Source organism: Lissotriton vulgaris, chromosome 7 (genome assembly GCF_964263255.1).
Source record: "Lissotriton vulgaris chromosome 7, aLisVul1.2, whole genome shotgun sequence".
Lineage (NCBI taxonomy): Eukaryota > Metazoa > Chordata > Amphibia > Caudata > Salamandridae > Lissotriton > Lissotriton vulgaris.
The window spans coordinates 1,206,629,150-1,206,641,550 of NC_141695.1; the positions used below are offsets into that span (position 1 = coordinate 1,206,629,150).

At 42.4% G+C, this 12,401-nt stretch overlaps 1 protein-coding gene across 2 annotated transcripts in view; it reads left to right on the plus strand.

Annotated features, from left to right (window-relative positions):
* LOC147703193 (dynein regulatory complex subunit 11-like) overlaps positions 1–12,401 on the plus strand; it is a 404,962-nt gene that overhangs the window by 25,487 nt on the left and 367,074 nt on the right. The window lies entirely within an intron of this gene.

The following is a 12,401-nucleotide window of genomic DNA, read 5'->3' on the forward strand; positions in this document are numbered from 1 at the left end:
CCGAAAAAATTGTCTTAAATATATGTGGGATACCACTGGTATCAGACATATTTAGGATTTGGCTTAGCATTTCTACGAAATGCACAGGGCAACTTGTTGATAAAAGGGTATGTATCTCTGCCGTTGTCCTTGCAACCAGAAGATCATACGTTTCTTATGATGACGTTAAAGGCACGGTTGTCTGTAAAAGAACAGACTTCATTCTGCTTAAAGTATCAATTCGAATAGAAGAGATATTCAAAGAAGGCCAAATCGTCGCCTCCGTATCTGGAGTGCTGTTTGGATACAATACTTGCATACAGCAAGTGACCATGAAACTAACGCTTACGAGATAGGCTTTCCCTGGCACCATGCCACAACAGCTTTGGTCCACTATTAGAATATAGCTCCGGTTAGAACGCCGTCTAAAGAATGGCTCTATTTGTGTTGCAGGTGTGCCGTGCTGGTGACATGAAAGGTTATTTGAAGTCCCCTCACAGGCCCCATGCAAATTAATACCTTGGCACAGAAGTATACCGCTTAGTGATTGTTTACAATTGTTACCACTAAGAAATACATTCTGTTTCTTTTCACTATAACATGTGTGTGTGTAAGGCAATTTCCATGATGACTTAATGTACCCTTTACCCAACCTTTCATACTGGCCCGCTGGTATATACTCTTGGCAGTATTTAAATTGGAAAGTTGTTATCGTAATTGTAATTATTCCGTGTATTATCCATTCAATGACTGGTCTTTCTGACATTGTCAATGGTAATCTCTCAAGTTTTTCAATGCTCAGAATCGTATAGTCTGCTCCTTTTTGTGCCAAACTGATTTGTTTATCAGTAAGGTTAAAGATAGAGAATAATGACGTTGAGTTTATCCAACGCCATGGCACGTAGCCTGAACGCAGATTTTGCAATATCCAGCCGAGTTGTACAATAGAACGTAAATGGGACTGACTTTGTTGCAACTTTAGTAAGTCCTGATCTATTATATCGATAGCAGATGATACAATACTGTCCAGTGAATATATTCTGGAGGACAGAGTCATTAACCCATTGTCCACAACAGAAAGTGATTTTTCCAAATTAATACGATCAATTTCTCGTATTTTTTCTGCTGTCTCAATTTGAGTTACTTTCCAAGCTTCGTTGTATGCAGCGTATATACCGGCCGCTATGAAAAGTTTTTGACGCTGTTTGCGTGGTCCCATTATGAAATCACGCAAGTCAGCACCGTCTTTAAGTAAAGTCAAGTGTTGCTTAATTTCAGCCAGTGTGGATTTCTGTAGCCACTCAAGGCATAGTTTCCCTACACTGTATGTTGTTACTATCCCTGGATGTTGTCTCTGGGAGTACCTAGGGTCTGGTCTGGTCATTTTGAACCCCTGTATTTTGTTCAGGAATCTATCTTGACAGTTATTTGTGTCTGTTGGCCAGATGAACCACTTTTTCCAATCAGGATGTGTTCTGTTTTGGTGTAAAATATGGGATACGTCTATCTCAACATCTGTAGTGGTATTACTATCAGGTATTGGCTTTGGAATAGACGGTTTGTTTAAGTCTTTAATCTTAGCTAGGCCAAGACAAGTAGTCTGTTGAATGGTGTCATTCAAGAATATTATTTGTTCTGGGGCCATGCAGGCTCTAAATAATGCTTCTAAACCTTGGACCTGCCAATTTTTTGGACCCCAGATGGTTTTCGTTTCAATGTTGTGTTTCCAGAATTCAAAACCAAATGTAATCATTTTTTCATAAAATGTTTCAGAATAAATCAATTTAGTATTTGTCAACATTGTTTTTATCCCTGTCTTATTTAACAGTTTAAAATAAAACGTTTCTGCATCACTTGTGTTAAACCCTGAGAAGTATGGGAATTTCTCATAAAATGTTTTCGAACTGCTTTTAGGTGGAGTTGCACAATGTTCCCATTGATTATACTTAAAAACATTTCTAGGTTGAGCAGATGTATGTAAATAGTGATGTGCAAAGGGATTGTAACAGTACATTTGTTCATAATTCGACAAACCCTGTAAGTAATCATGTTCTGTACATTTTGCTGACATTACTAAATCTGACATCATATTATTTATGCTTTCAAAGTCCCAATCATCAGAGAATGTACTTGGTTTTACAAAGTCACTTAATGAAACATTGAACTGATGTGGATACTTCAAGAGTTCAACCGGGCCATAGATTTCGAAATCCGTTTTGTCCCAAGCTACCCCACCGGGTATTGGAATGGCTGTGACATTCACTGATGATAGTTCTCTTTTCTCGATGTGAGATGACTTTTGTGGCTTTAGGACCAAGTTGATGTTTTGACTTGCTGTGTCCATTGTACTCTATTTTCCCTCAATGAATTATCCCAAACAAAGTACCATGATGAGCCAAAGCAGGAGGAAAAGTACACCTAACACAATCCAAAATTCAATCCATGGAGAAATCAGATAGGTTTCTTTGAGTTGATGAAAGAGTTTAGTTACTTTGTCTTTGAAAGTTTTTGTTGTTGGCGTTTCTTCAGGTTCGCTTGGATCTTCAGAAAAGTTATCGAAATTGATGAAGTAGCCTGATGCAGTTCTGTCAATTGTTGGAATTGCTTCCGAATTCTCCTTTGCTTTTTCATTTTTTCTTTCATTAGCATAGTCTGAGGCTACATCGTTGTAGACAGGTGTTTCTTGACGAACTGTTGCAATTTGGGTTTCAAGAGGCACAAGTTCCATGGCATTGTTGCATAGTCCTTTTTTATTCACACAGGTTTATCAAATATGATTAGTCTCTCAGTTTGAACCTCTTCGATTGTAGCAAATTTTGGTATTCTGCTATTTCTTGGGAGTCCACTGGGCCTACTACTTATTATTGGCCACATGATTGTGGCTTTACCAGGTCGATGGATACAACTCGGTTCTCCTTTTTACCAGCAAGGGGCGGTAGTACAACTGATCTTGTTCCACTGATAGCTAAGACAGGTACTGCTTTTCTGTAAGAAGGCCCAAATTCCTACTTCACCGCGATCTTCTCTCTGACCAGATCCCCAATCTTTGGAATCCAGACAGGCCTTCCTGGGACAGTTGGTTTATCGTCAGTGGCTGTTGGCTGCTGTTTTAACTTTATGTTGCTCAGGGCTTTTCTTGTTTCATTTAAGTCCTGTAAAACAGCCAAATGATCATTGATATCAAAGCATTTTTTTTTCTACCACTGAAGTCTGACTATCTAAGTCCTGAATATGCATTCTACTACCGAACAATAGTTCGTACGGACTGAAACCTTTCAGAGAATTTCTTGGCAGATTATTAAGACTACGTTGGACACTTGTTAAATGTTGGACCCACCCATCACCCGAACCTAATACCCTCGCCGTTATAGATTGCTTTATGTCCCGGTTTTTTCTTTCCACAATCCCATTTCCCTCAGGATGGAAGGGACAAGAGTACCGCATTGCAATGCCCATGCTGGTCATGGCCTCCTTATAAGCTCGAGAGCTAAAAGCAGGACCCTGGTCAGAATGTAGCATGCCAATTGCGTATGTGCCGATAAAGACTCGCAAATCTTTTATAACAGTTCTGGCGTCAGCAGAGCGCTGGTGTCTGTATTTTTAAGTGAATCTAGTCTTAAAAAGAAATTAATGGGACGCTGGATTTTACGTATAGATAGCCTTATGCTAACTACAAGAAGGGCCATGGCAATACTCCGGTCGGTTCGCTACTGCGATCTCTTTTGCAGTTTGGACAGCTCTTTGCAAATTTGTAATGTTGCAGGCTCATCCCCGGCCACCAGTATTCTGATTGTAATTCTTTCAGAGATTCCTTGATCTCTTGGTGCCTTAGACCCAATCCCATGTGTGCATCCGCTATTAAGAAGATTCTCCTGTTCGTGTTTGGAATTACTCTATCCCCCACTCCAGGGATTTGAGCAAAAGGAACGGAGTTTGCATCAATTATGTATATATAATTGAGTGGATAGTTCACGGGCAGTGCTGCACAGTCGCCTTTTGAAGATGTTTTTACCGCCAGCATGGTTTCCCCGTCTATGTATTTTTCTGAACGCTTTTTTGTGGCTACCGAAGCCAGTTGAGCTGCTTCTGCTGTGGCTGTATTAGCCAATGAATTCCCTGCAACGTGAACGCCATCACGTTGATGACTCAGTGTATGTATCACATGAGTCTTTCGTAGTTCTTTCTGCAAAAGAACTACCTGTTCCCAAAGCTTCTTATGCTTTATTGTGGCACCTGTGTCATCTTTGTAATCGTTTTGAACCCAGTTCTGCAAGTCATTATTGTAAGATTGGGCGCAGAAATGTGAATCGCACACTATTAGTGTCGGGAATTCACGATCGGCATTTTCAAGCGCCATCTTTAAAGATTTGATTTCAGTTCGCTGAGCCGAACAGTTTCTCCGTGATTCAGTTTTTGTTATTTTTGGTCTGAATTTACCACAGTGCCAGCGACCTTTAACAATCGCGCACGCTGCATTGTAGGATTTATTATCCACATCGTAATGTTGTGCAAATCTGTCCATATAGATTACACAAGAGTACTGTTGGAGAGACAGAATTTCGATTGGCAGAGGATATTCTTCTTCATATTTTAGATCTTTCAGTTTTTTCATGTTCGGGTCAAAATAGTATTTCACGTCTTCTGCAGCAAGAGAATTTTCCCACTGTATCCATTTTGGATCTAATGCCACCGTTTTTAGATAAACTGGGCTTAATAACGCCTCAAGGGCTGATTCTGCTGTATAAACAGTTATTCTTTTGCCTTGGGCTTGGGGTCTTTCTTTTGCTACAGCAGTTTGAACCGCATTTACAATATTTTCTGTAAGACTGAATGTTTTTTCAGCTTGTGTGTACAAATGTGATTTGTAAGCTATTGGTACCGTTTCTCCCTCATTAGAAGTCAGGGACGTGAATCCGCATCTTCCTGGGATGACTCGGATTACAAGGTTGCGTGTGTTGTCGCGAGTTTGTAATTTTCTTTTAGCTAACAGGTCTGTTTGCAATGATCTCAAAATTTCTGTGTGTTTCTGAGTCCAATTGATTGGTTTAAAATCAGGTTTTATTAATTCATAGAGAGGTTTAACCTTCTCTGCATAATTTAGAATGTAAGTTCTTCCGAAATTCAGGAAGCCTAGTATTGATTGTAAGTTCTTCAGCGTTTTTGGTGATTGGAGTACAGCGCACTTCTCTAAGAAGTTGTCTGCTAGGCTTTTGCCTTCACTTGATAATTCATATCCTAAAAACAGCACAGTTAGGTGGGCAATTCGTGACTTTTAAAAGTTGAATTTGTAACCCTCTGCTGCAAACCCAAGTATTATGGTGTTCATTCTTTTCAAGTGAGTATCCAGGTCATCATCTGTGAGATAGACGTCATCGACATAAGATAATGCCTCATCATCATATATTTGTAGTAACTCTGTTACCCTTGCTGAGAATAATCCTGGGCTATTCTCGAATCCCTGTGGGAGTCGACAGAAATTTTTCTGTGACCCCATCATTGAGAAAGCGGTTAATACCTGCTTTCAGGTGAAATGTTTTGACAAAAGAATCCATTAGAGATGTCTAATGTTGTTTTGTATTTTTTGCGAACGATGTTATTCATTAGTGCTGTACTGTGTGAGTTTTGTACTGCAAATGTCTTGCAACATGAGTTAAGGTGTCTGTAGTCCTAGACTAGACGATATGAATCGTCTGGCTTGGAGACAGGAAACAAAGGATTGTTCATTTGAGAGGTGCATGTTTCGATCACCCCTTGGTATTCAAGTTGATCTAAGATGTCCCTGACTTGTTTTTTAGCTTCTTGCTTAATTGGGTACTGCCTCTGTGCAGTGGGTTGACATTTTAACTGGATTTTGTGAGGAGGGGAGTCCTCATCCCATCCTACATGATTTTTATATAATGCAGGAGCTTGGGCTATTGCCCATTTTCTTGCATATGTGTATTTTCTATGAATTGGAATATGATTTGAGAAGGCAGGCATAATCATTTATTCGCCATGAGGGCACTCCGTGACAAACTCTGGTGGCCAGTCTGTCTCAGCTAATAGGATGCCATAGCCTTTTGAAAGGTTATCCCAAAACAGACCCCTTACTTTCCTAGTCTTATCTCCCTCTATACGCAATGTTATTTCGTATATTTTATGAGGTTTGCTAACTCTGGTATCTGCAGTTTCCACCTGAATGTATTCATTTGTGTCCACTGTCTCCAGATGATTCATCAGGATCTTGCAAGCTATTGTCACTTCTGCTGCGCTGTCTAGCATTGTCTGTGCCCACTCTCCGTTTTTCAGCTGTGTCCTCAGTATCATCTGCATGTTTGATTATTTTAATACTGGCTACCTTCTTTCTTGGAAATTGTATTTTTTTACTTTGAGCAGGTTCCTTGTCTTTGGACTTGACGTGCTCTTCCCTGTGTTCTGACCGTTCTCTTCTTTCCGATTTCTGCGAGGAAGTCTGAAAAGATCGAGAGGGACGTGTATCAATATCTTGATATCTATCAGGCTTTTTCAAATTATCTATCCCTATTTCTAAGGTTGTATCTTTTCTCAGAGGGCTCCCTCTGGGGAGACTTATGTCCTTGGTCCGGAGATCTTTCTCTCCGCCGAGGAGACCTTCCTCTGGACTGGAATCTTTTTTCTTTGGGAGTGGATTGTTTATTTCCGTCCCAGCTCTTTTTTGGAGGGGTTAGATTATTTTAAATAAATATCTTTTCAGGATTTTCAGTTAGTTGGGGTTTTACCGGTTTCCCACCCAAACTATCTCTACCTAGTTCTTCATAGGTTTTTCTATGATTCTGGCAAGTTCAAATGGTTGGTCTGCTATAGTTTCTTTCAATTTCTGGCGGATCGCCACAGATGCTGCTTCTCCTTTTATGTTGGCTAATAATATAGCCGAGACCTGCTTGAAGTCTTTCAGTGATTTCATACCCAGAGTTAAAGCAGGTTCTAGACCGTATTCATTTTAAATCTGTCTTAGTACATCTGGTATTACCGCCATGGACGGAACACCATGTGTTTTTGTGTAAATGGAAGCAAAGACTCTGCCCCAAGTGTCACAATCCTCCACATGTGGTGCGATCCCCATTGGAAGGCAAATAGTCAGAATTCTGTGTTTCTCACTAGGGGTAGTATCCGGAAATACTGCCTCTATTTGAGTTATCTTTTGTGCTAGCCAGAATGGAATTTGTTCCCGTTTTGCGGGTGTTTTACCAAGACATGATTGTATGTTCTGTGGTGTAATTTTGTTTGTGTTTCCCTGATGAGGGGTCAGCTGTGGAATGTTAATAGCTGGTTGGACTGTTGAAGTCCGCATTACATATTGGACTAATTGTCTATGTATTTTAATTAGTACTTTTAGCTGGGCTAAAAGTTCCTGGTCTGACATTTTTTCGATGTCTGGATGTGGTGTGTAGCTGGCTAGAACCGGCCACGTTGCTCCTGGTCTACCTAGTGGACCGAGCCTGGTGATGTGATTATTATGTTTTAGGGCGCCTTTAAACCAGAGCAGGTGCTCTTGGTATTTTAATGGGATTTCAACCTCCTTGAAAGGAGTGTATTCATCCGGAGGTTCCTCTATTTTGTAATAGTGGAATTCGTGTGTTACAGCGTTTGCTGCTGTAAAGTTTGTCCATGAATAGAATACCTCTGTCTGCCGATATTCATGGGCCTCTACCACGAATATGACTGTACCACCTTGTGATGTCAGTCCGTTTTCTATAAGTTTAAGAGTTATAATTTTTCTTATGTTGACCGGAATGAGTATAGCGTTCGGGTCATTCTGTAGGAGACTCGTGTCCTCCTCTAGGAGTCGAGCTGCTATTGTAGCTGCCTCCCTCTCGTCTTCACTTTCCCCCATTTTACTGGCAGAAAGGTTTTTGTTGCAGATCAAGTTTCAAGGAAACAAAGATTAGGTGCACAATATTTTGGAACACTGTATCCTTCAACGTTGACTAAACCAAAAACTATACATAGGAATCTCTTCCTACTAAGTTCCGGCGGATTTTAACCTCTTACCCACTCCAGACATCTTTTGGAGTATTTACGGGAAAAAGGGTCTGTGTGAAAAAGCACAACTGAGTTACTCTAACGTCTTGCGTTAGATTTATCGCCTTACCAAACGTTGGGCACCATGTAGTGTAGTTCCTATATTCCCAATAGGCTCTGCGCATTAGAATAATACATTCAGCAGTGTAGACGTAGGACTGAGGTCGACTAGGTCTCTACTGACTATATTAGACTTAAGGTTTGCCAGCTAGCTCAGAGGTCACTATAAACTTTCTCGAATAAACGAGGAAGAGTTTAACCTCCCTGGATAGACAAGAAGGGATTAGCTTCTGGCAACCATATAACATGACAACTTTGCTCCCTCAGGATAAGAGTGTATCTCTAGAGTCGTGTGAAAACAATAGACACCTATTTCACTCAGTCAATCGTGCGTACTTAGTTTCACCAGAGTGCAGAGAAAACAGAGACGGGCGTTTTCAATAAAAGGTGTAATTTATTGAGCAGTCTTCTTTCTCATGCAAGAGAAATGAGTTGCCATAATTGCAATACTTAATGTAAAGTAAAGTGCGTACAGTAAAAGGAGTATTATGAAATAATACTGTAAAAGCATTGATATGGTTTCTTAGCCATAAGATACTTTAAAATGGATAAAATATATACATACATATATACATTGACTAACGTACTCAACTGGTGCTTCTAAATACACCTACCCCGGTGTACCTGACCTAAGCCTAATACGTGGGAAGGTGTAAGTAAGTAGCAGTTTAAGTTAAGTTGGGTTTCCCAAGAATTCTCTTTAAGGGTTTAGTCAGCTCCGTACCTGGGTAATAGAATGCAGGAGGTCTGGTATCTGTCTTTCAGGACTCGATATCCCAGCAGCCCGCGAAGGCGGCTGAGAACACCGGAGCTGGATTTCTCGGCAGGAGAAAAGACAGTGTCTCTCTCAGTGCATCAAAAGGGAGGGACAGCATCTGTGGGCTCTCGCATCAGCTGGGCTCTCGGGCAAGTAGATAGCTGCTCGGCTCCAAAACCACCACCGTGTGTTTGCTTAAGGCAACGTTGGTATATTTATACCAGAAAGGTGCCGGGTTTGATGTAAGGTTGGACATAAGACGTCAATAAAGATGTCACTAAGAACTGGCCGTTCTTACAGTGCATCACAGGAGTTCTAGGACGAAATCAAAACAAAAGCAAATGGGGATTTCCCAGTTTGCTGGAAGTTTTGTTTGTTTAGAGAACTCGTTGTGCTTTCTAGGAGTCCGGGGAAGTATCCTTGCTTAATGTGACTGCATGGGCTACAACTAAATATGGATATGATTCCTATGCCATTATAGGGATATTATGATTATAACCGTACAAGGGTATAAAATAGAAATATCGATTTAGGTTCCTAGATAAAAACACAATAGTATGTGACCTGCACTCCATCCCGGTTGGCCTGAACTTTGACTTTAGCCGAGTCCGGCGCGACCAGATAACCAGTTGGCAGTTTGTGCTTTTAAGTATGTATTTCTTGTGCTGTGTTTTCACTTTATAATTGATGATGTGCTACATAAATACTTACCACATTTCCTCTGAGTTAAGCCTGACTGCTTTTGTGCCAAGTTACTAGCGGGTTAAGCACAGGTTAATTTAGGGATTTTAGTGGTTAACCCTGAATGTGATTCTTGCTGTTGCTTGAACAGGGTTTACATCCGACTCAACCAACAATCCAATTTCTCACATTTGTGATCAGTGATGGCATTCAGTACTCGTGTTTGTGCAGTGTCATTGTGTAATACAAACATCCCATCTAAATATTTTGACACTAGAGTTGACCTCTTTTTAAATTCCTCTTAGTTTTTTTCAAGTTTAAGTTCCCCACCTCCCTACAATGGAGATAGAACTGCTCAATGTTGACAGTTTCAGCAGGGCTGAGATGCGGAGGCTCTCCAAGGAAACGATTTAGAAAAGGGGGTGGTGATGAACAGAGTGTCTGAATTAAGCAGACCACTCTTACCCAGTCCAAAGATCAGGGCTTGATCCATCACCGTTATTTATCTCACTGCACCATCCCAGCTCAGAACCTGGCTATATGCAAATCAGTCTGTCCCTGGTCCAGTGCATCATGGGAACAGAGCAGACTAAACTACCAAGCCAATTCTTCACCAGAAAGGAGACAAGCTACCGGGGACTGGTTTTTGGCATTTCAGCCTTCTTCGGCCCGGCTTGCTTGAATCCTGATGGTGCAGTGAGAAAGGGACTCATGTCTGAGTATACCCTGCCACACCTATAGTGGCCAAAAACGATTTAGAAAAGGGGGTGGTGATGAACAGAGTGTCTGAATTAGGCAGACCACTCTTACCCAGTCCAAAGATCAGGGCTTGATCCATCACCGTTATTTATCTCACTGCACCATCCCAGCTCAGAACCTGGCTATATGCAAATCAGTCTGTCCCTGGAAGGAAACAAGGCTGAATGCAGGCAAGAGGACTACAAAACAACTAGGCATTCAGAACACCCTTCACGTCAATGGAGAGCGCAAAAGGGTGCAGTCCAACCCAGAGAAGCCAGAGGATGATAAACCTGAGGAGGTACCAGGAGACTTTGATGAGGAGGATGGCCCAGCCATGGATCCTGAGCCACAGGAGGAGCACTACTCATCCCAGGAGAGGAGCCACACAGGAGGGCAGGAGCAGTTTGTCTACCAGGGGGTCTGTACCCAGAGGAAATGGAGGATAGGAAGGCGGAGAGGGAGCTCAAACTGCAGTTTGCCAAGATAAAACTGGAAGTGCTGAGGCAGAGAGAGAGCCATAGATGAGAATACGACGGAGAGGGCCTTGGCTGAAAAGATACTTTTTTTGCTGGCGCACGAGTAAAGCATGAGGGCGCCAGGATCTCAAAGCCAGACAAACCTCAGGGACCAGCAGCAATGATAGCTGCATGCCTTCAGTGTCCCCTGGAGGGATAGGTGAGGGTCCGTATACCACAAGATCTGGTGACCTGTTAGTGGTGGGAGATGATATAGACGAGGGGGTTAAATGCCTATGAGGTGGTCCTGAGAATGCACAAGGTCCAAGAGAGGTATTTGGTGGCTAGTTTATGGAAACCCATGCCCACAGTGGAGAGAGATACACTTCTTACCCTTGGGGTGGGTGACTAGACAAAGTACATCCCTATAAAAGCTATACTTGTCTCCAAATTTGGGTTGAGCTCTGAGCTGTACCATCATAGCAACAGGGACATCCACAAACTCCCAAACCAGTTTTGGGTGGTTATCTTGGACTATTCCAGCAAGGCACTGGATGGCTGGGTGAGGGGGCCGCAAAGTTGATAATTCTGTTGGGCTTTTCAACTTGATCTTGAGGGAGAACATGATTAATACTTGTTTTACAGAGCAGCTCCAGCACTGTATGGATAGTAAGCTCTCTGACTCGTGGGAACTTGCTAAGGGGGCTGGTTCAGTGTCAGAATGTTCAAGAAGATATCTGGGGGAAAACCCAAGAGTGGTCAGGGTTCCCACCAGAAGAAAGAAGGGGGAGATAAAAATAGGCAGGAGTTCTCTCAAGGCCCCCAAAATAGTTTGTATTGGAAAGAGACCCATCACAAATTTGACCAGAAGCAAATTGGGTTTGTGGATAAGAACTCTGTTAAATGTGTCCCTAAGTGCTATGAGTGTTACCAGTTTGTATACCAAGGGAAATGCCTTGTGCCCCAAGAGGGCACAGCCCTCTATTGGTGGACGTACCCCTGGATTGGCCAGGGTAGCGCTTGGAAAGGAGATGGCTTCCAGTTAGTGTGGGGGAGACAGCTGATACTACCCCAGCATCCTGGGGTGACAGATAGATACGGGCTTAAAGCCCACATGCCTTCTAATACTTCCAAGTATAAGCAGTAGGTCACCATCAATGGGCAGAGGGACGAGAGACAGTGAGATGCAGGACCCAGCATGAATACTGTCCGGTGTCATCTGGGTCCTCAGAGCAGGTGATATCCAATACATTCCTTCAGGTTGCAGTAGCAGACAACTTTGAGAACCACTACCCTGTGGTTCGGGTTTCTTTTGAATGGGGTGGGGGATCTCAGGTTCTCTTACGGAAGCCTGGCCTGGAGCACACTGCTTGGAAGGAGGGGGGTGCTCTAGTCACACCTGGAAATGTTGGGGTTACCTGAGTGGGTCTGCATGACCACACCGTCCATGGCTGCCCAGAAAGGGAACCAAGGAAGCCTGAAACCTTGAAGAATTCCTTAGGTAGCTGCCAAGAAAGGGAAGGGCGTGGGAAACTGGATCCTCAAATTCCTGTGCTCCAGGAAGATGGGGTGCCAGAGGAGGCAGGGATTATTTCTTTTGCTTGAGCAAGGTTTACACCCCACTCAACCAATACCCACTTTTCACAGCGACATTCTAATTCTGTTGTGCATCTTGGTTCGGGCTGGGT